Source organism: Procambarus clarkii, chromosome 41 (genome assembly GCF_040958095.1).
Source record: "Procambarus clarkii isolate CNS0578487 chromosome 41, FALCON_Pclarkii_2.0, whole genome shotgun sequence".
NCBI classification, from domain to species: domain Eukaryota; kingdom Metazoa; phylum Arthropoda; class Malacostraca; order Decapoda; family Cambaridae; genus Procambarus; species Procambarus clarkii.
The window spans coordinates 7,303,177-7,324,448 of NC_091190.1; the positions used below are offsets into that span (position 1 = coordinate 7,303,177).

Consider the following 21,272-nt stretch of genomic DNA (forward strand, 5'->3'; position numbering starts at 1 on the left):
AACTAGCTCATCAAGATTGTAACTTGCTTAGCTAAATGAATTGTGGGCTCAGTCTCTCAGGCCATTATGTGCTTCTGTAACCCTTTCCACTGTCGCCCACAAGATGGGTGTGTATGGGGTGCACAGTAAATGAACTAACCTAACATGAATCTTAGCGAAGTATCGAACAAAATTGGCCCGCTGTAGGTAAAGCATGCACGCGAATGTACAGCTGCCGCCCCAGTTGGGCGGGTGTGGAGCGAGACTATCAACTGCATAACGCACTATACAAGTAAAAATACTTTGCATAGCGACTGTTGGGAGCCTCTTGTTGAATCACTTGCGACATAAGAGATTATTGATGTGAATATGTATTTGTGTGCATATATATACGCACACGTGTGTGTTTATGTGAGTGTGAGACAGTAACAATTGTGTACCTAGCTTCAAGAGATTGTCACTTACCCCAACCCGTCCTCTTAAAAAGAACGTCACTTTTCGCTGGTATGCGCACTATGGCCAAATTTGGACGTAATTTGAAATGAAATCGACTCACAAAAGTGACGTTCTGTTCCGTTTTCTGTTTGAGTCGTCCGGCGTACGCGCAGAGGTTATAAGAGGACACTTTAAATTCACGTTTTTCATAACGTTTTGAAACTTTATGAGAATTTCCTGCCCACCTAACCTATCAGAGAACCCTTAACTTACTGTTGTTGAAAAAAAAAATCCCAAATTTATTTTCATAATTTTTTTTCATTTTCAAATTACGTCCAAATTCGGCCATACGGGCAAACGGCCAAAAGCGACGTTGTTTTTAAGAGGACAGGTTGCCCAGCTAAACGATCTATGGGATTCAATTCCCCACCGCCCCACAGAATGGGCATGAGGGAGCATAACAAGGAAATTAAATAATTCTGACCCACATAGCGATTAGCCAATTTCACCCAATTAAAATTCAATTTCCACCAATTTAGGAAAAAAATTGCAATAGCTCAGCCAAAGCCCAATTTGCCGTAGGTTTACCCATTCCATATACATTTAATGCGCATTTCCAATATCCAGTATCCAGTCGCCCCATATTGTGCTTTATTCCCAAGACCATTTCATAGTAATAGCACGGGGTCTATCCAGCTATTTCCAATATCCAGATGTATTTATATATCACCAATCCTACGAAACCAGACCTAACCTAACACAGATTATGCCAAATTTAACCAAATTTATCCAATTTACGACAATTTACGACAATTTTTCCACATTTAATCCAATTTCCACCTAATTTGCCCCAATTTAACCTAATTTAATCCAATCACCACTAAATTTTCCCATGTTTGTCGTTTCATAGCACGGCCAAAGCCCAATTTGACCAAGTTTCACCTATCCCACACAAATTTAATGAGCATTTTCAATATCCAATATCCAATAGCCCCTTGTTATGCCCTATTCCCAAGATCATTACATAGTGCCCATAACGCAGTGCCCATCCATCTATTTCCAAATACCCACATGTGTTTATATATCATCAATCCTACAAAACCAGTCCTATCCTAACACAGCCAAGGCCAAATTTACCCAAATGTATCCCAATTTACGACAATTTTTCAAAATTTATCAAAAGTTAATCCAATTCCACCTAATTTGCCTAATTTAATCCAATTTCCACTAAATTTACCCGAGAATACCGTTTCATAGCACAGCCAAAGCCCAATTTGACCAAGTTTCATCTATCCCATATCAAAGTAATGAGCATTTTCAATATCCAATATCCAGTCGCCTTATGTCATGACCTATTCACAATACCATTTCATAGTAATAGCGCAGTGTCCATCCAGCTATTTCCAAATATCCAAAATTATTATTATATAGTGATATTGTACTTATATTAATTTGAGTTATATACCCTTATTATTCCATGTATCTAGGTGCGTTATATTGTGTTATTGTACCATGATATATTGTATTATTGTGCTATGAATCAATATGAGTTATATAGTGTTATTGTATCATACATTAAGTGGTATTATGATTCATGGTACAACGAAGAGTCATAGTGTTATGGTACATGAGTCAAGGAGAGTTTCATAGTGTTTTGTTCAGTGAATCAAGGAGTGTTACATAGTATTTTGTTCCATGAATCAAGGAAAGTTACATAGTGTTCATATACCATGAATCAAGGTGAGTTATAGTGTTATTGAACCATGCAGCAAGGAGATTTATAGTGTGTTTTACCATGAAGGTGAGTTATAAAGCGTTATTATTCCATAAATCAAAATAAGGTATATAGTTTATTGTACCATGAATCAAGACGAGTTATATAGTGTTACTGTACAATGCATCAAGGTGAAATTTACATTGGTGTTGCACCTTGCATCAAAGTGAATTATAGTGTTATTATACCATGAATCAAGGTGAATTGTATTTTGTTATTGTACCATGAATCAAGGTGCGTTATATAGTGTTTTTGTACCATGAATCATGGTGCGTTATATAGTGTTATTGTACCATGTATCAAGGTGGGGTGTATATTGTTAATGTACCTTGTATCAAGGTGAGATGTATATTGTTACTGTACCTTGTATCAAGGTGAGATGTATATTGTTACTGTACCATGTATCAAGGTGAGATGTATATTGTTAATGTACCATGTATCAAGGTCAGGTGTATAGTGTTACTGTCCCATGTATCAAGGTGAGGCATATATTGTTATTGTACCATGTATCAAGATGAGATGCATATTGTTACTGTACCATGTATCAATGTGAGATATTTAGAGTTATTGTACCATGAATCAAGATGAGGTGTATATTGTTAATGTATCATGTAACAAGGTGAGTTTTATAGGGTAATTGTAACATTTATCACGGTGAGTTATATACTGTTATTGTATCATTCATAAAAGAGAGTTATGTATTGTTATTGTGCCTTTCATCAATGTGTGTTATAGTATTATCGTACCATGAATAGAGGTGAGTTATATAGTGTTATGGTTCCATGAATCAAACTGAATAACAGACTGTTATTGTACCATGTATCAGGGTGAGTTATATAGTTTTTTTTTTTTTTTTTTTTTTTTTTTTTTTTTTGAGATATATACAAGAGTTGTTACATTCTTGTACAGCCACTAGTACGCGTAGCGTTTCGGGCAAGTTCTTAATCCTACGGTCCCTGGAATACGATCCCCTGCCGCGAAGAATCGTTTTATCATCCAAGTACACATTTTACTGTTGCGTTAAACAGAGGCTACAGTTAAGGAATTGCGCCCAGTAAATCCTCCCCGGTCAGGATACGAACCCATGACATAGCGCTCGCGGAACGCCAGGCGAGTGTCTTACCACTACACCACGGAGACTGGGTGTTATTGAACCATATATCAAGGTGATTAAAATAGTGTTATTGTTCAATGCATTAATGTAAGTTGTATAATGTTAATGTACCATTAATCAATTTGAGATATTTAGAGTTATTGTATCATGAATCAAGGTGAGTTGTAATGCGTTATTGTATCATGCATCTAGGTAAGTTATATAGTTTTTTATGTACCATAAATCAAAGTGAGTTATACAGTGTTATTGTACCATGAATCAAGGGAAGTTACATATTGTTATAATATTATGAAACAAGGTTAGTTGTATTGTACCATATATCAAGGTAATTTATAGTATTATTGTACCATGAATCAAAGTGAGCTGTATAATGTTATTGTTCCTTGAATCTTACGGTGAGTTATATAGCGTTATTATACCATTAATCAAGATGAGCTATATTGTTTTATTGTATTATGAATAGGGATGAGTTATATAGTGTTACTGTGCAATGTATCAAGGTGAAATGTATATTGGTATTGTACCTTGCATCAAAGTGAGTCACAGTGTTATTATACCATTAATCCAGGTGAGTTTCATATTATTATTCACCTTGATTCATATTATAAATCACCTTGATTCATACAATGAATCAAGGTGATTTATTTAGTATTATTGTACCTGAATCTAGGTGAGTTATATTGTGTTATTGTACCATGCATCAAGGAGAGTTATGTAATGTTATTGTACCTTTCATCATGGTCTGTTGTAGTGCCATTTTACCATGAATAGAAGTGAGTTATATAATATTATTGTTCCGAAAACCAAGAGGAGTAATAGTGTTACTGTACCATGTATCAGGGTGAGTTATATAGTGTTGTTGTACCATATATCTAAGTATGTTATATACTATTATTGTACCATGTATAAAGCTTAGTTGTTTAGTGATATTATACCATGTATCAAGGTGAATGATATAGTGTTATTGTACAATGAATTAAAGTAAGTCGTGTAATGTTTTTGTACCATGAATTATTGTGAGATATTGTGTTATTGTATCAGGCATCTAGGTGAGTTAGTTAGTTTTTATGTACCATAAAATAAAGTGAGATATAGTGTTATTTTACTATGAATCAAGGGAAGTTACATAGTGTTATAGAACCATGACACAAGGTTAGTGGTATTGTACCATAATTCAAGGTAATTTATAGTATTATTGTTCCAGGAATCAGGGTGAGTTATGGCGTTATTGTCCTCATGCATTAAGGGTTGTTATAGAGTTACTTTACGATGAATCACGGTGAATTATATAATGTGAATGTATGATGAATCAAGGTATTTTATATAATGTTATTGTACCATGATCAGAGTGAGGTATATAGTGTTATTATACCATCTATTAAGGTTAGTTATAATGTGTTAATTTACGATGAACTAAGGTGAGTTATATATTGTCATTGTACCATGAATCAAGGTGAGCTATATAGTGCCATTGTACCATGAATCAAGGTGAGTTATTTAGTGCCATTGTACCATGAATCAAGTGAGTAGTGTAGTTAGTATATCATGAAACAAAATGAGTTATATTGAGTTATTGTACCATGAATCAAGGTGAGATATATCGTGTTATATATCCATGCATCAATATGAGTTATATAGTGTTATTGTACCATGAATCAAGAGAGTTTTGTAGTGTTAGTGTACGACGAAACAAGGTAAGTTATATAGAGTTATTGTACCACGAATCAAAATGAGTTTTATTGTGTTATATAATTATGCATCTATGTTAGTTATATATTGTTATGGTACCAAAGAGAGTTATATTTTGTTACTATGCCATATATCAAAGTGAGTTATATAGTGTTATTCTACCATATAACAAGCTGAGTCATATACTGTTATTTTGCAATGATCCATGGTGGGAAATATAGTGTTATTGTCCTATGAAAACAGGAGAGTTATAGAGTTATTGAACACATGCATCAAGGTGAGTTATATTGTGTGATTGTACCATGTATCGCTGTGAGTTATATAGTGTTTTTGTTCTTTGATTTTGGATGTGATAAAAGGTGTAAATTTACCATGAATTAAGGTGAATTATAGAGTGTTATTGTACCAAGAATCAAAGTGAGCTGTATAGTATCAATGTATCCATGTATCAAGCATGCCATGTATCAAGGTGAGTTATATAGTGTTATTGTAATATGAATCAAGGTGAGCTATATAGTTTTTAAAGAATATATAGTTATCAAGTTAGAATTACTATTATATAGTGCTATTGTGACATGTATTAATGTGAGTTATATACTCTTATTGTTCCATATCTTGAGGTTATCTTGAGATGATTTCGGGGCTTTTTAGTGTCCCCGCGGCCCGGTCCTCGACCAGGCCTCCACCCCCAGGAAGCAGCCCGTGACAGCTGACTAACACCCAGGTACCTATTTTACTGCTAGGTAACAAGGGCATAGGGTGAAAGAAACTCTGCCCATTGTTTCTCGCCGGCGCTGGGACCGAACCCAGGACCAAAGGATCACAAGTCCAGCGTGCTGTCCGCTCGGCCGACCGGCTCCATGTATGAAGGTGTCCGCTCGGCCGACCGGCTCCATGTATGAAGGTGTCCGCTCGGCCGACACCTTCCATATATGAAGGTGCGTTTCATTTTGATTTCTTACCATGTATCAAGGTGAGATCTATATTGATAATGGTCCATGTATCAACGTGAGTTATAGAGTGTTATGGTATTATGTATCATTGTGAGGTATATATTGTTACGATACCATGTAACAAGGTGAGGTGTATATTTTATTTACCATGTATCAATGTGAGGTGTATATTGTATACACCATGTGTCATGGTTGGGTGTATATTGTTAAATTACCATGAATCAGGGTGAGGTGTATGTTGTAACTGTACCATGTATCAATGTGAGATGAAAATTTTTAATGTACCATGCATCAAGGTGAGTTATATAGTGTTATTGTTCCAAGTATCAAGGTAGCGTGTATATTGTTAATGCACCAAGTAACAAAGAGTGATGTATATTGTTACAATACCATGTATCAATGTGAGTTTCAGAATGCTAATGTTCCATATATCAAGGTGAACTATATTGTGTTATTTTATCATGTTTCAAGGTGAGTTGTTAAGTTTTATTGTATCATGCAACAAGACGAAGTTATATAGTGTTATTGTACATGGCGAGTTCTATAGTGTTATTGTACAATGAATTAAAATGAGTTATATAGCGTTATTGTACCATGAATCAAGGGAAGTTATATAGTGTTATTGTACCCTGCACCAAGTGATATTATGATGCATGGTACAATGAAGAGTTATAGTAATATTGATACAGTGGTAATGTCCCTTGAATCAAGGAGGGTTATATAGTGTTATTGAACCATGAATCAAAGAGTTATTTATAATGTTAATGTACCATGAATCAAGGTGAGTTATTTACTGTAACAATACCAAGAATCAAGGTGAGTTATATAGTGTTATTGTACCATGCAAAAAAGCGAGTTATATAGCGTTATTGTACCATAAATCAAGGTGAGGTTTATAGTTTTACTGTGCCATGGATCAAGGTGAGATGTATATTGGTACTGTACCTTGCATCAAGGTGAGTTATAGCGTTATTATTCATGAATTGAGGTGAGTTGAATAGTGTTATTGTACCATGAATCAAGATGAGTTGTATATTATTAATGTACCATGTATTAAAGTTAGTTATATAGTGTTATTGTACCATGCAACAAGGCGAGTTATATAGTGTTACTGTGCTATGAATCAGTCTGAGTTATATAGTGTTATTGTACCATTCATCAAGTGATATTATGACGCACGGTGCAACAAAGAGTTATAGTGTTATTGGTACAGTGTCCTTGTGCCATGAATCAAGGAGAGGTATATAATGATATTGTACCATGAATCAAGAATAGTTATATACTGTTATTTTACAATGAATCAAGGAGATTTGAATAGTGTTATAGTACCATGAATCAAGGTGAGTTTTATAATGTTTTTGTACAATGCAACAGGGTGAGTTACATAGCGTTGAACAAATCCACAAGGGCCGTGACGAGGATTCGAACCTGCGTCTGAGAGCATCCCAGACGCTGTCTTAATCGACTGAGCTACGACATGGTCAAAAGGAGTTGAAACCGAAGTTCTACTGAACTTACTGGATCCTGCAGCCTCTCCGAGGCACAAACCAGGGTTTTACACAACTCCCCCATGCACTCGAGCTATGTCAATAGGCCGTTCTACGTCTTCTCCCTTACTCTTAACACACACAGAAATCACAATTGCGTGATTTTCTCGTCACGGCCCTTGTGGATTTGTTCATTTGATGCATCACACAATTGTGATTTCTGTGTATATGGCGTTATTGTACCCTAATTGAAGGTAGGTAAATAGTCATATTGTACAATGAATCAAGATGAGTTATAAAGTGTTATTGTACCATGTATCAATGTGAGATGATACCACGTATCAAGGCGAAGTGTATATTGTTATCGTATCATGTATCAAGGTGAGGTGTTTATTGTTATCGTATCATGTATCAAGGTGAGGTGTATATTGTTAATGTACCATGTAACAAGGTGAGATGTACATTGATACTGTAATATGTAACAATGTACTGTACCATATATCAAATTGAGTTATATAGTGCTCTTGTACCATGCATCAAGGCGTGTTGTAAAGTGTAATTGTACTATGAATCAATATGGGTTATATAGTGTTAGTATACCATGAATCAAGGGGAGTTATTGTACCATGCACCAAGAGTCATTGTACCATGCACCAAGTGGTATTATGATGCTTGGAACAACGATTTATAATGTTACAGTGATAGTGTTACTGTACTCTGATTCAAGGAGAGTTATATAGTGTTATTGTAATATGAATCACGGAGAGTTATAGTGCTACTCTTCCATGAATCAAGGTGAGTTGTATAGTGTTATTGTACCATGAATCAAGGTGTGTTGTTTAGGGTTATCGTATCAAGAATCAAGGTGAGGTATATGTTACGAATCTTACTAGGATTCTAACATTACTCTTGATGCTTATATACTTTATTGTCTTGTTCTATAATTAATATAGTATCCAGTTGTATGATATTAGATTATTGTATGTTATATATTGTAGCATAGTGTAGTGTACCTGAGTTGAATTATATTGTATGAGGCTTTTGTGCAAGTATTATCATGTTGGTTTCTCCGTGTGGGGGGTTGACCATATTTGGATGTGGCCAGTGTGGGAACTTGTTGTCAAGCGAGTGTTTATAGTTCAACCTTGATTAATTCTTATTATTGTTTGCCAGTAAATTATATTGAGCAATGTAACAGTATTTAATACTCTTAAGAATAATAATGATTTGAATATTAGTACTACATTTTGTTAGTAGAATTTCCACAATAGTTTATGTGGATGTTTAGTTGATATTGTGGTAGGATGCCTGGCCTAGGAACCGACGCTTGGGCAGAGGCGTGGCAGCATTGGTCGAGGGGAGACATGTTTTAAGTTAAGTCAGTGGCTACTGTTATTTTAGCTAAATACTCGGTTAATTCTCTGGATAGATGATTGTGTATTATTCCTTTTAGTAATTCATGTGCTGGTGATTTAGTAATTCATAGGCTCATTGTTCAATAAGGATTTTTATTTATATTATTGCATGCTAAAGAATATTTCTGGCTATTATATTTACCATTTAATTGTTATGTATGTCACCCTTAGTGCGGATACATTGTTTTCCCAATTTATGCAGTGTTGTTTCTTTACCCCTAGACTCATGTTGGCAAGGCCGATATAATATATATTGACCACTGCGGGAAAAGAACCGTACTAAATCTCAAGGGTTGTAACAGTATATAGTGTTATTGTACCATGCAACAAGGTGACTTATAAAGCGTTATTGTATCATAAATCAAGGTGAGGTATGTAGTTTTATTGTATCATGAATCAAGATGAGATATATAGTGTTATTGTACCATGCATCAAGGGGGAGATGTATATTGGTATTGAACCTTGCAACAAGGTGAGTAATAGTGTTAATATACCATGAATCAAGGTGAGTTGTAGAGTAGCATTGTAATATGAATCAAGGTGAGTTATTTAGTGGTATTGTACCTGAATCAAGGTGAATTATATAGTGTTACTGTACAATGTATGAAGGTGATATGAGTATAGTTATTGTACCAGGTATCAAGGTGATATTAGTATAGTTATTGTACAATGTATCAACGTGATGTGTGTATTTATATTGTATCATGTATCAATGTGAGGTGTATATTGTTAATGTACTATCTATCAATGTACGTTGTATATTGTTACTGTATCATGTATAAGTAGATGTATATTGTTACTGTACCATTTATCAAGGTGAGGTGTATGTTGTTACTGTGCCATGTATCAATGAGTAGTGTATTTTGTTACTGTACCCTGTATCAATGTGAGTTGTATATTGGTAATGTATCATGTTTCAATGTGAGTTATATAGGTTTTTGTATCATATTTTAAGGTGAGTTATTTAGTGTTATATTATTAAGCAACAAGGCGAGGTTATATAGTTTTATTGTACAAGGCGAGTTCTATAGTGTTACTGTACTATGAATCAATATGAGTTATATTGCGTTAATGTACCATGAATGAAAGGGATTTATAGTGTGCTATTGTACCCTGCACCAAGTGGTTTATGATGCATGGAACAACGAAAAGTTATAGTACTCACCTAATTGTGCTTGCATGGGGTTGAGCTCTGGCTCTTTCGTCCCGCCTCTCAACCGTCAATCAACTGATGTACAGATTCCTGAGCCTACCGGGCTCTGTCATATCTACATTTGAAACTGTGTATGGAGTCAGCCTCCACCACATCACTTCCTAGTGCATTTCATTTACTAACTACTCTGACACTGAAAATGTTCATTTTAATAATGTCTCTGTGGCTCATTTGGGTACTCAGCTTCCACCTGTGTCCCTTGTGCGTGTGCCACCCGTGTTAAATTATCCATCCTTGTGCACCCTGTCAATTCCCTGAGAATCTTGTATGTGTTGATCATGTCTCCCCTTACTCTTCTGTTTTCCAGTGTCGTGAGGTGCAATTCACGTTGTCTGTCCCCATAACTCATGCCTCTTATTTCTGGGACTAGCCTAATGGCATACCTCTGAACATTTTCCAGCTTCGTCTTGTGCTTGACTAGGTACGGACTCCATGCTGGGGCTGCATACTCCAGGATTGGCCTTACATATGTGGTATACAAGGTTCTGAAGGATTCCATACACAGGTTTCTGAAAGCAGTTCTGATGTTAGCCAGCCTCGCATAGGTCGCTGATGTTATGCTTTGAAGTGGGCTTCGGGAGACAGGCTTGGCGTGATATCAACTCCCAGATCTTTCCCTCTGTCCGTTTCGTGAAGGACTTCATCTCCCATTCGTTATCCAGTGACTGGCCTCCTAGTTCCTCCTACTAGTTTCATTACCTTACATTTACTTGGGTTTAACTTTAATAGCCATTTGTCGGATCATTCCTTCAGTTTGTCTTGGTCATCTTGTAGCCTCATACCATCCTCCTATGTCCTGATCCTCCTCATAATTTTTGCATCATCAGCAAACATCGAGAGGAACGAGTCAATTCCTTCTGGGAGATCATTTACGTATATCAGAAACAGTATAGGTCCAAAGACTGATCCCTGAGGGACTCCGCTGGTGACTCCCCTCCACTCCGAAACCTCATCCCTGACTCGCTGTGTCCTGTTGCTTAGATACTCTCTTATCCAGTGGAGTACCTTCCCTTTCACTCCTGCCTGCATCTCCAGTTTGTGCACTAGTCTCTTATGTGGTACTGTGTCGAAAGCTTTCTGGCAGTCCAAAAATATGCAGTCTGCCCAGCCTTCTCTCTCTTGCCTGATTTTTGTTGCCTGGTCATTGAACTCAATTAATCCTGTTAGGCATGATTTGCCATCTCTGAACCCATGCTGATGTTGTGTTACAAAGTTCTGACGCTCCAGATGTTCCACTAGCATTTTTCGCACAATCTTCTCCATCATCTTGCATGAAATACAAGTTAGGGCCACTAGCCTATAGTTCAGTGCCTCCTGCCTATCACCCTTCTTGTATATTGGGACTACATTGGCCGCCTTCAAAATGTTTGGCAGTTCACCTGTTACCAGTGACTTGTTGTACACTATGGAGAGTGGTAGGCACAGAGCTTCTGTTCCTTCCATTAGAATCCCTTTAGAATAGAATGGTGTTATTAGTACAGTGTTATTGTGCAATGAATCAAGAAGGGTTATATACTGTTACTGAACTATGAATCAAAAAGAGTTATATAGTGTTAATGTACCACGCATCTAGGCGAGATGCATAGTGTAATTGTACTATGAATCAATATGAGTTATATAGTGTTAGTATACCATGAATCAAGGGAAGTTATATAGTGTCATTGTACCATGCACCAAGTGGTATTATGATGCATAGAACAAAGAAGAGTTATAGTGTTATTGATACAGAGTTATTGTACAATGATTCAAGGAGAGTTATATATTATTATTGTAATATGAATCAAGGAGAGTTATATAGTGCTACTCTACCATGAATCAGGGTGAGTTGTATAGTGTTTTTATACCATTACTCGAGGTGAGTTGTTTAGGGTTATTGTATCATATCAAGGTGAGGTATATAGTGTTATTGAACCATGCAACAAGGTTATTTATTTAGCGTTATTGTACCATAAATCAAGAAGAGGTATATAGTTTTATTGTATCATGAATCAAGATGAAATATATAGTGTTACTGTACCATGCATCAAGGTGAGATGTATATTGATATTGTACCTTGCAACAAGGTGAGTTATAGTGATTATATACTATGAATCAAGGTGAGTTGTAGAGTAGCATTGCACTCATGAATGCATGTAGAGTAGCATGAATCAAGGTGAGTTATTTAGTGGTATTGTACCTGAATCAAGGTGAATTATGTAGTGTTACTGTACATTGTATGAAGGTTATCTTGAGATGATTTCGGGGCTTTAGTGTCCCCGCGGCCCGGTCCTCGACCAGGCCTCCACCCCCAGGAAGCAGCCCGTGACAGCTGACTAACTCCCAGGTACCTATTTACTGCTAGGTAACAGAGGCATTCAGGGTGAAAGAAACTTTGCCCATTTGTTTCTGCCTCGTGCGGGAATCGAACCCGCGCCACAGAATTACGAATCCTACGCGCTATCCACCAGGCTACGAGGCCCCCACATACGAGGTGGTATAAGTATAATCATTGTACCATATATCAAGGTGATGTGAGTATAGTTATTGTACAATGTATCAAGGTGACGTGTGTATTTTTATTGTATCATGTGTCAATGTGAGGTATATATTGCTAATGTACCAATTATCAATGTGAGGTGTATATTTTTAATGTACCATGTATCAAAGTGAGGTGTATATTGTTACTGTACCATGTGTCAAGGTGAGGTGTATATTGTTAATGGACAATGTATCACGGTGACGAGTATATAGTTAATGTACCATGTATCAAGGTGAGGTATATGTTGCAAATGTACCTTGTATCAAAATGAGTTATATAGTGTCATTGTACCATGTATCAAGGTGTGGTGTATATTGTTACTGTACCCTGTATCAATGTGAGTTGTATATTGTTAATGTACCATGTATCAAGGTGAGTTGTATAGGGTTTTTGTACCCTGTATCAAGGTGAGTTATTTAGTGTTATTGTATCATGCAACACGGCGAAGTACGTAAGTAATTATCAATAGAAGGCACCAAACCGGGAAGGCTATGTAGCACCATCAAATGTGCGGGATAATCAGAGGGCGCTAAATATCATCAACGATGGCAATAAGAGAACAGAAACGCATAAGTCGAACGATATCAAAAGTATCCGAGTCACCAAGAATACTATCGAGGGACAAGCGACCACGGGGAATGGTAGGAAAACAAGACACACGCTCGTCCCGGAGGTCAGGACATTCAAAAAGGATATGCACGACCTTAAGAGGGACAATGCAATTAGGACAATAAGGAGCAGGGCGGCGCTCCATCAAGTGACCATGAGTTAAGTAAGTATAGCCAATATGCAACCTCGCCAAAGCCGTTTCCTATCGCCGGTTTCGGTGGTAGGAGGATGGCCATGAGGACACAACTCTTAAGAGTACGCAGTTTGTTACCAGTAACAGACGACCAACAAGCCTGCCAATGGGTAAGGATGGAGGAATGGATAACCGGGTAAAAGTCGGAGTAAGGAATACCTTTACAAGAGATGGGACAAGAGCAGACAACTTCCCTGGCGGCAGCATCCGCACGCTCATTTAAAGAGACACCCATATGGCTGGGAACCCAACAAAACTCAATTGGCTTAACTTATTGTGAACAAGAAACAGCCAATGCTGGATCTCGGTAACCACTGGATGAACCGGATTAAAGGACCCGAGAGCCATGAGGGTACTACGAGAGTCAACAACAATGACAAATTAAGATTGACAACGAGAAAGCAGGAGACGAATAACATAGAGAATAGCATAAAGTTCCGCTGTGAAGATAATAGTCTCCGGATGTAAGCGACACTTATAAGTGCAATCAGGAAAAACAACAGAGTAGCCAACACCGTCCGCAAACATAGACCCATCGGTGAAGACGGAAATGGAGCGGAAGTGAGTAGAAAAGTGCTCAAGGAAAAAGCGTTTTAGAACCGTAGGCGGGGTAAAAGCTTCATTGATGCGGGTTAAGGATGTACAAAACTGCGGAAGGAGGGGGAACTCTCCATGGGGGCAAAGAAGGAACAACACGAGGAGAAATAATAGAAATACGAACTGAAAGAGAATCCTGTAAGCGAGATAACCGGACAGAAAGAGGGAGGTGGTGAAGAGGAACAGGAACCGCAGGAGGGGTAAAAGTTAAAGCACGACAGAGGCGTGAGGAAGAATGTTGCAAGGACCACACAAGATAGCGAAGACAGTAGCGATCTCGGCGGTCCTGGAGAGATAAGAAGCCAGTGTCAACATACAAGCTGAGGACAGGAGTCGAACGAAAGGCACCAGAACTGAGGTGCAACCCAGTATGGTGCAAATCATCAAGACGGCAAAGAGTAGAAGGAGAAGCAGACGAGTAAGCAGGGCAACCATAATCGAGCTTAGACAGGACGAGAGAGGAATGTAAAGCGAGTAGAGTGCACCTATCCGCTCCTCAAGAAGTATGGGACAATACCCGAAGGAGGGTAAGGGCCTTAGAGCATTCAACACGGAGGTAAGAGATATGGGGAGACCAAGACAAACGAGTGTAAAAAATCAACCCCTAAATCTTAGCAAAATCCTTGTACACAATGGGGTTATCTTGAGATGATTTCGGGGCTTTAGTGTCCCAGCGGCTCGGTCCTCGACCAGGCCTCCACCCCCAGGAAGCAGCCCGTGACAGCTGATTAACACCCAGGTACGTATTTTACTGCTAGGTAACAGGGGCATAGGGTGAATGAAACTCTGCCCATTGTTTCTCCCCGGCGCCCGGGATCGAACCCGGGACCACAGGATCGCAAGTCCAGCGTGCTGTCCGCTCGGCCGACCGGCTCCCTCTTTATGGAGTGACCATAGAGCGACAAAGAAGGACGAAAAACGAAATGCTTCTGAGTAAAAGTCATAGCACAAGTCTCAGATGTGGAGAACCTGAAGCCATGATCGGTGGCCCAAGACGACACGGCATCAATCGCAAGTTGAAGCCGGCGTTGAAGGAGAGGCGAATCATCACCCTGACGGCAAAGGGTAAGATCATCGAAAAAGAGAGCGGAGAAGACACCTGAAGGAAGAGAGGTAAGAAGACCATTGAGAGCAACCAGAAAAAGAGTAGTTCTCAGAACACTATCCTGGAGCACACCTTCGTATTGCTGAAAAGAGGCAGAGAAGTACCAAGCCTCACCCGAAAGGAACGACGAGAGAGGAAGCTGCGGAAAAAGAGAGGGAGATGACCACGAAGGCCAAAAGAATGAAGCTGGGATAGAATATGATATCGCTAAGTGGTGTCGTAAGCCTTTTCCAGGTCAAAATGGACGGCAACAACGGAGGTCTTCGCAGCAAAAGCAGTACGAATATAGACCTCCAAGTTCACCAGGACATCTGTTGTGCTGCGGCACTTGCAAAAAAACAAATTGAGAAGGGGAGAGGTGGTGATGGTGTTCTAAGAATCACATCAGACGATCGTTAACCATACGTTCAAAGAGTTTGCAGACACAACTTTTAAGGGCAATAGGGCAAAAATCCTTAGGGGACGTTCCCAGAGACCCTGGTTTGTGAACAGGGAGGACAACGGCATCGAGCCAGTCCTCAGGAACTGACGACGACTCCTAGATCCGATTATACAGACTCAGTAAATACTGAGACATGCATGGAGGGAGATGGCGAAGCATCTTATAATGAATGCCATCGGAGCCCGTCACCGTAGAACCGCAGAGGGCCAGGGCAGGCAGTTCAGAGAGAGAGAGAAGGGATCGTTATAGGGAAGGCGAAGATAAGTACAGAAATCCAAAGGACAAGATTAAAGGACAGGTTTACGAAGAAGGAAAGATTGGGGTAGATGAAAACCAGAGCTAACGGAAGAAAAGTGGGAACCCAGTTCGGTAGCGACCTGCAACGGGTCCGCCACAAGTGTACCACAGAGGTGAAGGACCTGTGAGACATCGGGAACGAACTTACTCGCTTCCTTGCGGATACGCTTCCAGATCTGCGGCCGAGAAGTTTCGGACGTAATGGTGGAGACATAAGACGCCCAACATTCACGTTATCTATACGTGACTATACGTGACTATATCTATACGCGAGTGCGGTGGCCCTACGGGCCACCGCACTCGCCTTCCGAAATAAAAGAAAAGAATCGGCCGTCTGCCGGCGGCGGTGTCTCTTCCAGGCTGCATACTTACAGCGGACAGCCTGAGCACAGTCTGTATTCCACCAGGGAACGCACTTCCGTGGACCCCGAGAGGAATAGCGAGGAATAGAATGGAAGGCAGCGTCGAAAACGGTGTCATGAAAAAGGAGGAGTGAGTGAGGGAAAGGCAGAAAGGAGAGGTCAGAGAGAGCAGCACTGAGGGTAAATAGGTTCCAGTCTGCCTTAGCAAACTGCCACCTAGGGAAAGAGAGGGGAGGGTGAAAAGAGAAAAATGAAACAAGGATGGGGAAATGGTCACTGCCATGGAGGTCATCAAAAACCTGCCACGTGAAATCCAAGTAAAGTGAAGACGAGCAAAGAGAAAGATCAAGAAAGGAAAGGGTGCGAGTTCGAGAGTCCAAATGCGTAGGCTCACCAGAATTCAGAAGAGACAGGGAAGAAGAAAGGATGAACGGCTCAAGAAGGCGACCCAGGTGTTCGTCAGAACATCACCCGAAAGGGAATGACGACAATTGAAATCACCTAGCAGGAGCACAGGTTCCGGCAAGGAGTCCAGTAGGTGTTTCAGATCAGGAAGAGAAAGCGGGACAGTCGGCGGGAGATAAATGAAACAAACTGTGTACCATTTCCTCACAAAGATACGAGCAGCAGAACAATGGAGAGGCGAAGGAAAATGTAATTGGACAAAGGGAACATCAGAGCGAATCAAGAGAGCAGAAGAGTTAGGAGCCCCAGCAACAGCTGGGAGGACAGGGAGAGAAAGATCTAGCTACGAAAGCGACCAGGACGAGCACCAAGCATCGGCTCCTGGAGACAGACACAAAGGGGCGAAAACCGCGAAATCAGAAGCTGGAGTTCGAGGAAATTGGCGTAATAACCTCGAACGTTCCATTGAAGAATTGACATCTACGAGAAGAGGAAGGACAGCAACAGAGAACAACGAGGATACAAAGGCGAAAAGGGAACACAGCACGTTAAAGAAGCGCAGGATCAGGGTCAGGGTTAGCGAAGTCAGGGTTAGAGGGCATGGTAAACTGAGTAAAGAAGGAGGGAAGGTAGCTAGAGGACCGACCAGGGGCGGACGAGTCGACCAGGGGCGGACGAGTAGGGTCCGGAGGAGGAAGAGGAGGGGATAACCGAGGGTCAAGGACAGCAGCAGGAGGGACAGGAAACAAGGGGATGCACTTCAGCAAGGGCACCAACTGAGAGGGAAGCGGGGGCTAAAGAGACCTCCATAGCAGGAACAGGGGGTGTAACTATCGAAACGGGAGGGTTCAAGTTCAAGTATGTTTATTGAGACAAGAAAAAATACATCTCAAAAGGATAGAGTAGCTTAGGCTATTTCTACTCCCCCCCCCCCCCAAATGGTAGCAGAGCGTAGTTCCGATCTACGGACCTCTGGGTTAAACGGGAGGGAACGGAGCGAGAGAGTCAGAAGTAGGGGGCGAGGAAGAAAGCGAAGCCTTTTTACCCGCCGGGGAGGAGGAAGGAGAGGCGCAGAAACTTTCGATGACTCAGAGAATAACTTTTGAGGACATGAATAGTATTTTAAAGTCTTTAAGAACAACTTTTGAAGATATAAGTAGTATTTTTGACGTCTTTGAGTGCGTTACTGATGTCTTTGGGTGTGTTATTGGTGCTTTTGAGAGTGTTATTTATGTCTTTGAGTGTGTCCTTGACGTCCCAAAGAGTGTCCTTGACTTTATTTCGTACCCCTTGAAGTATACTGTTAGTTACGAAAGAGCTGAAAGAAGTTACATTTAACTATTTTCAATTGAGGGGAAGTATAAGTTTAGTTAAGAAAAGACAAGAAAACATGATGAACATGGCTATTTTCAGTTGATTGACGAATATTTTAGTTAAGAAACGACAAGAAAACATGATGAACATGACTATTTGCAGTGGATTGAATACTAAGTTTAGTTAAGAAATGATGAAAGTGACTATATTTTTTAGTTGATTGGTGACTGATTTTAGTTCATGAACGTTAAGAAAAGATTTTTTGGGTAAATTTGATACTGTATAAAGTGTAGATTTGTTTAAGAATAGTGTCGGTAAGAAATATTAAGTTGATAAAAAGAATTACATTGACGTAGTTTTGCAAATAAAACTGGGTGACTGACTAAATTTGTTGGGGGAACTGTAATGCTGTTTATAATATTTGACAAAAGAACTAGTTAAGGAATGAAAGAAACAATTGGTTTAAACGAAACAAAGAACATGAAAAGTGGAGTATATATAAGTGAATGAACACAGTGAACATATGAGGAACATGACAAAGAACACAGAAAACATGTAAGAGAATGCAATGAACACAGTGATCTTGTGGGGAATATGAACTTACAGAGAACATGAATATTGTGTATAAAAGTTGTACAGAGAACATGTGATGAACATGAAAACATGACAAAGAACACAGAAAACATGGAGAATATGACAAAGAACATAGAAAAGTGGAGAAACAAATGAAAAATATGATTTGAACGTGATGAAAACATGAATAGTGAGTCTAAAAGTTGTACAGAGAACATGCGATGAACATTTGCAGAACATGGAAGAGAATGCGAAGAACACAGTGAATATGGAGGGGAATATACAAATACAGTAGGATTATTGAAGGTTTGGATAAGTTGGGGAATGGGTGAGATGAAGGGGAGTAGGGGGTGAGGGCGAAATGAAGGACAAAAGGGAGTTGGGGGAGTTAAGGGAAGGGGGGAGGTAAGGGAGGGGGGGAGGTAAGGGAGGGGAAGATAAAAGGTGTGAGGAAGGTAAGGTGTGATATGACTGTGTGATTATTATTACCATGTGAATGACTATTTACATAGCTGAGTAAACAAAGGGTATTGAAGGTAAGGTACGATATGGCCGTGTGATTTTTATTACCGTGGTGTGAACAAGCATATTGAAGGAGAGGATATTTTTACTTTGATAAAGATGATAGATTGGAGAGCGTCTTGATCTAAAATAATTAAGTTTGATGAACTTAGGAGGAGGGCGGGAATTGGAGCTCGGTTAATGTCTTGATTTATTTTACAAGGTCTGAAATGTAGTTGGGTTTTAGAATCTCAGGGGATTTGGGCTGGCAATAATTAACTAACAGGAGCGAATTTGGATAATGTTTTTATTTTTTATTACATTATAAATGTAATCGGTTTAAATTTCAGTGATCTTGGGCTGATAGTAGTGAATTTACAGGAGTAATCTAAGGCGGAAAACGGGAGCTAGCGTTCGGTAATTGTGTTTTCTTTACTTACTTAGAAGTATGACCGCTTTAAATTTCAGGGAAAATGAGTAGGCACTAACGAAGGTATGAGAGGTAGGGGACGGGAGCTAGAACTCGGTAATTGTTTGGATATATTTTACTATGTCTGAAATACAGCGGATTTATATTTTAGGGAAATTGATCAGGAATTAACGAAGATACAAGAGGGAGTTTAAGCTGGGAGAAGAGCTGTAACTCGGTAATACTATTTTCTTTTTTTACTTTGTTCGAACCATGACTGTTTAAAATTGGGCTACAATTGGGCTATTAGTAACGAAACTACACTAATAAATGCGGTCTCAGTCAAATTTTGATCGTAAACTGGACGCTGACTAATTTTGGTCTCAAAGCGGACACTGTCAAATTTTGGTCTACAACTGGACTGAATATTTTTTGGCTCAAACTGGTCTCTGACTAATTTTTGCATCAAACTGGACTCTGACTAATTTTCGATCTTTTACTGGACTCTGTCAATATGTTTGGTCTTAAATGGTCTTTGAAATTATTTCTCTTTTACTGGACTCTGATGAAAATCGGTCTTCTGCTGGACTCTGATGAAAATTGGTCTTCAACTGGACATATATTTCAGGCTCAAACTGGACTCAGATTATTTTTTGGTCTGAAATGGCCTCTTGTCATATTTTAGTCTTCAAATGGGCTCTAATGAAAATTGGTCTGGTAATGGTCTCCGATGAAATTTGGTCTTCTACTGGTTTCTGTTCAATTTCGATCTTATATGATCTTTGAAATTATTTGGTGTAAAATGGTCTCTGTCATTTTTCGGTCTTCAACTGATCTCTGAGTATTTTCGGGCACAAACTGAACTCTGACATTATTTTGGTATCAGCTGGTCTCTGACTAATTTTGGTCTTAAAAATGGACTCTGACGAATTTTGGTCTTTTACTGGACTCATATTGGACTCATTATTAGTATCATCATATGAGACTAATTTTGGTCTCAGTTTAGATTCTGTCATATTTTGGTCTTAAAATGGTTTCTGTCAAATTCTGGTTAATTTCGATCTTCAAATGAACTCTGATGAAAATTGGTCTGTAAATGGTCTCTGAATAATTTTTGGTCAATTTCTGTCTTCAAATGGACTCTGTCAATTTTTGGGCTTAATCTGGTCTCTGGTAATATTTTGGTCTAAAATGGTCTCTGTCAAATTCTGGCCAACTTTGGTCTTCAAATGGTCTCTGAATAATTTTCGGTCTTCTTACTGATGGAATAGCCATACATGGATATGAAACTAAAACTTACTGCTAAGATGTCTATTTTCCTTAACGAGACCTTAATGACAATATTTTTTGCAAATGGTCTTTTGAAATATTTCGGTTTTAACTCTTTAAGAAACTCTTATGATTTTATGAACTCTATTATGTTTTCATAAAACTGAACTGTGAAAAATTTTGAATTTCTCTCATAAGAAGCCTTCAAGAACGAATGAGTGGTTTTTGGTCTGAATTTTCCCCATAAGAACTCTTTTAACTTCAAATGAGTGACTTTCTAAAAAAAAAAAAAAAACGTTGACGAAGAGTTTATTTTCAGTAAGACGGGAGCTAACTTTGTCCACAAATTTTTCCATAAGATTTCTTAACAAACTTCTATGAACTCTGAAATTATTTTTGGTTTTAAACGAGTGTGACAGAGTGGTAAGTATCTCCCTAAAAAAATTTACCTGGAAATAACAGCGTAAACGCGACTGGCAAAATTTACCTGGAAACACCACAGTGTAAACACGACTTGGCAAATTTACATTGAAACCCGAGAGATTAAACACGAATGACAAAATTTACCTGGAAACCCCTGACAGCATAAACACGAATGGGCCCAAAAAACTAAATTTAT

At 39.0% G+C, this 21,272-nt stretch overlaps 1 protein-coding gene across 1 annotated transcript in view; it reads right to left on the reverse strand.

The window, feature by feature from the left end:
- LOC138373274 (ionotropic receptor 93a-like) overlaps window positions 1–21,272 on the reverse strand; it is a 398,668-nt gene that overhangs the window by 338,140 nt on the left and 39,256 nt on the right. The gene's annotated exons all lie outside the window — the stretch shown is intronic.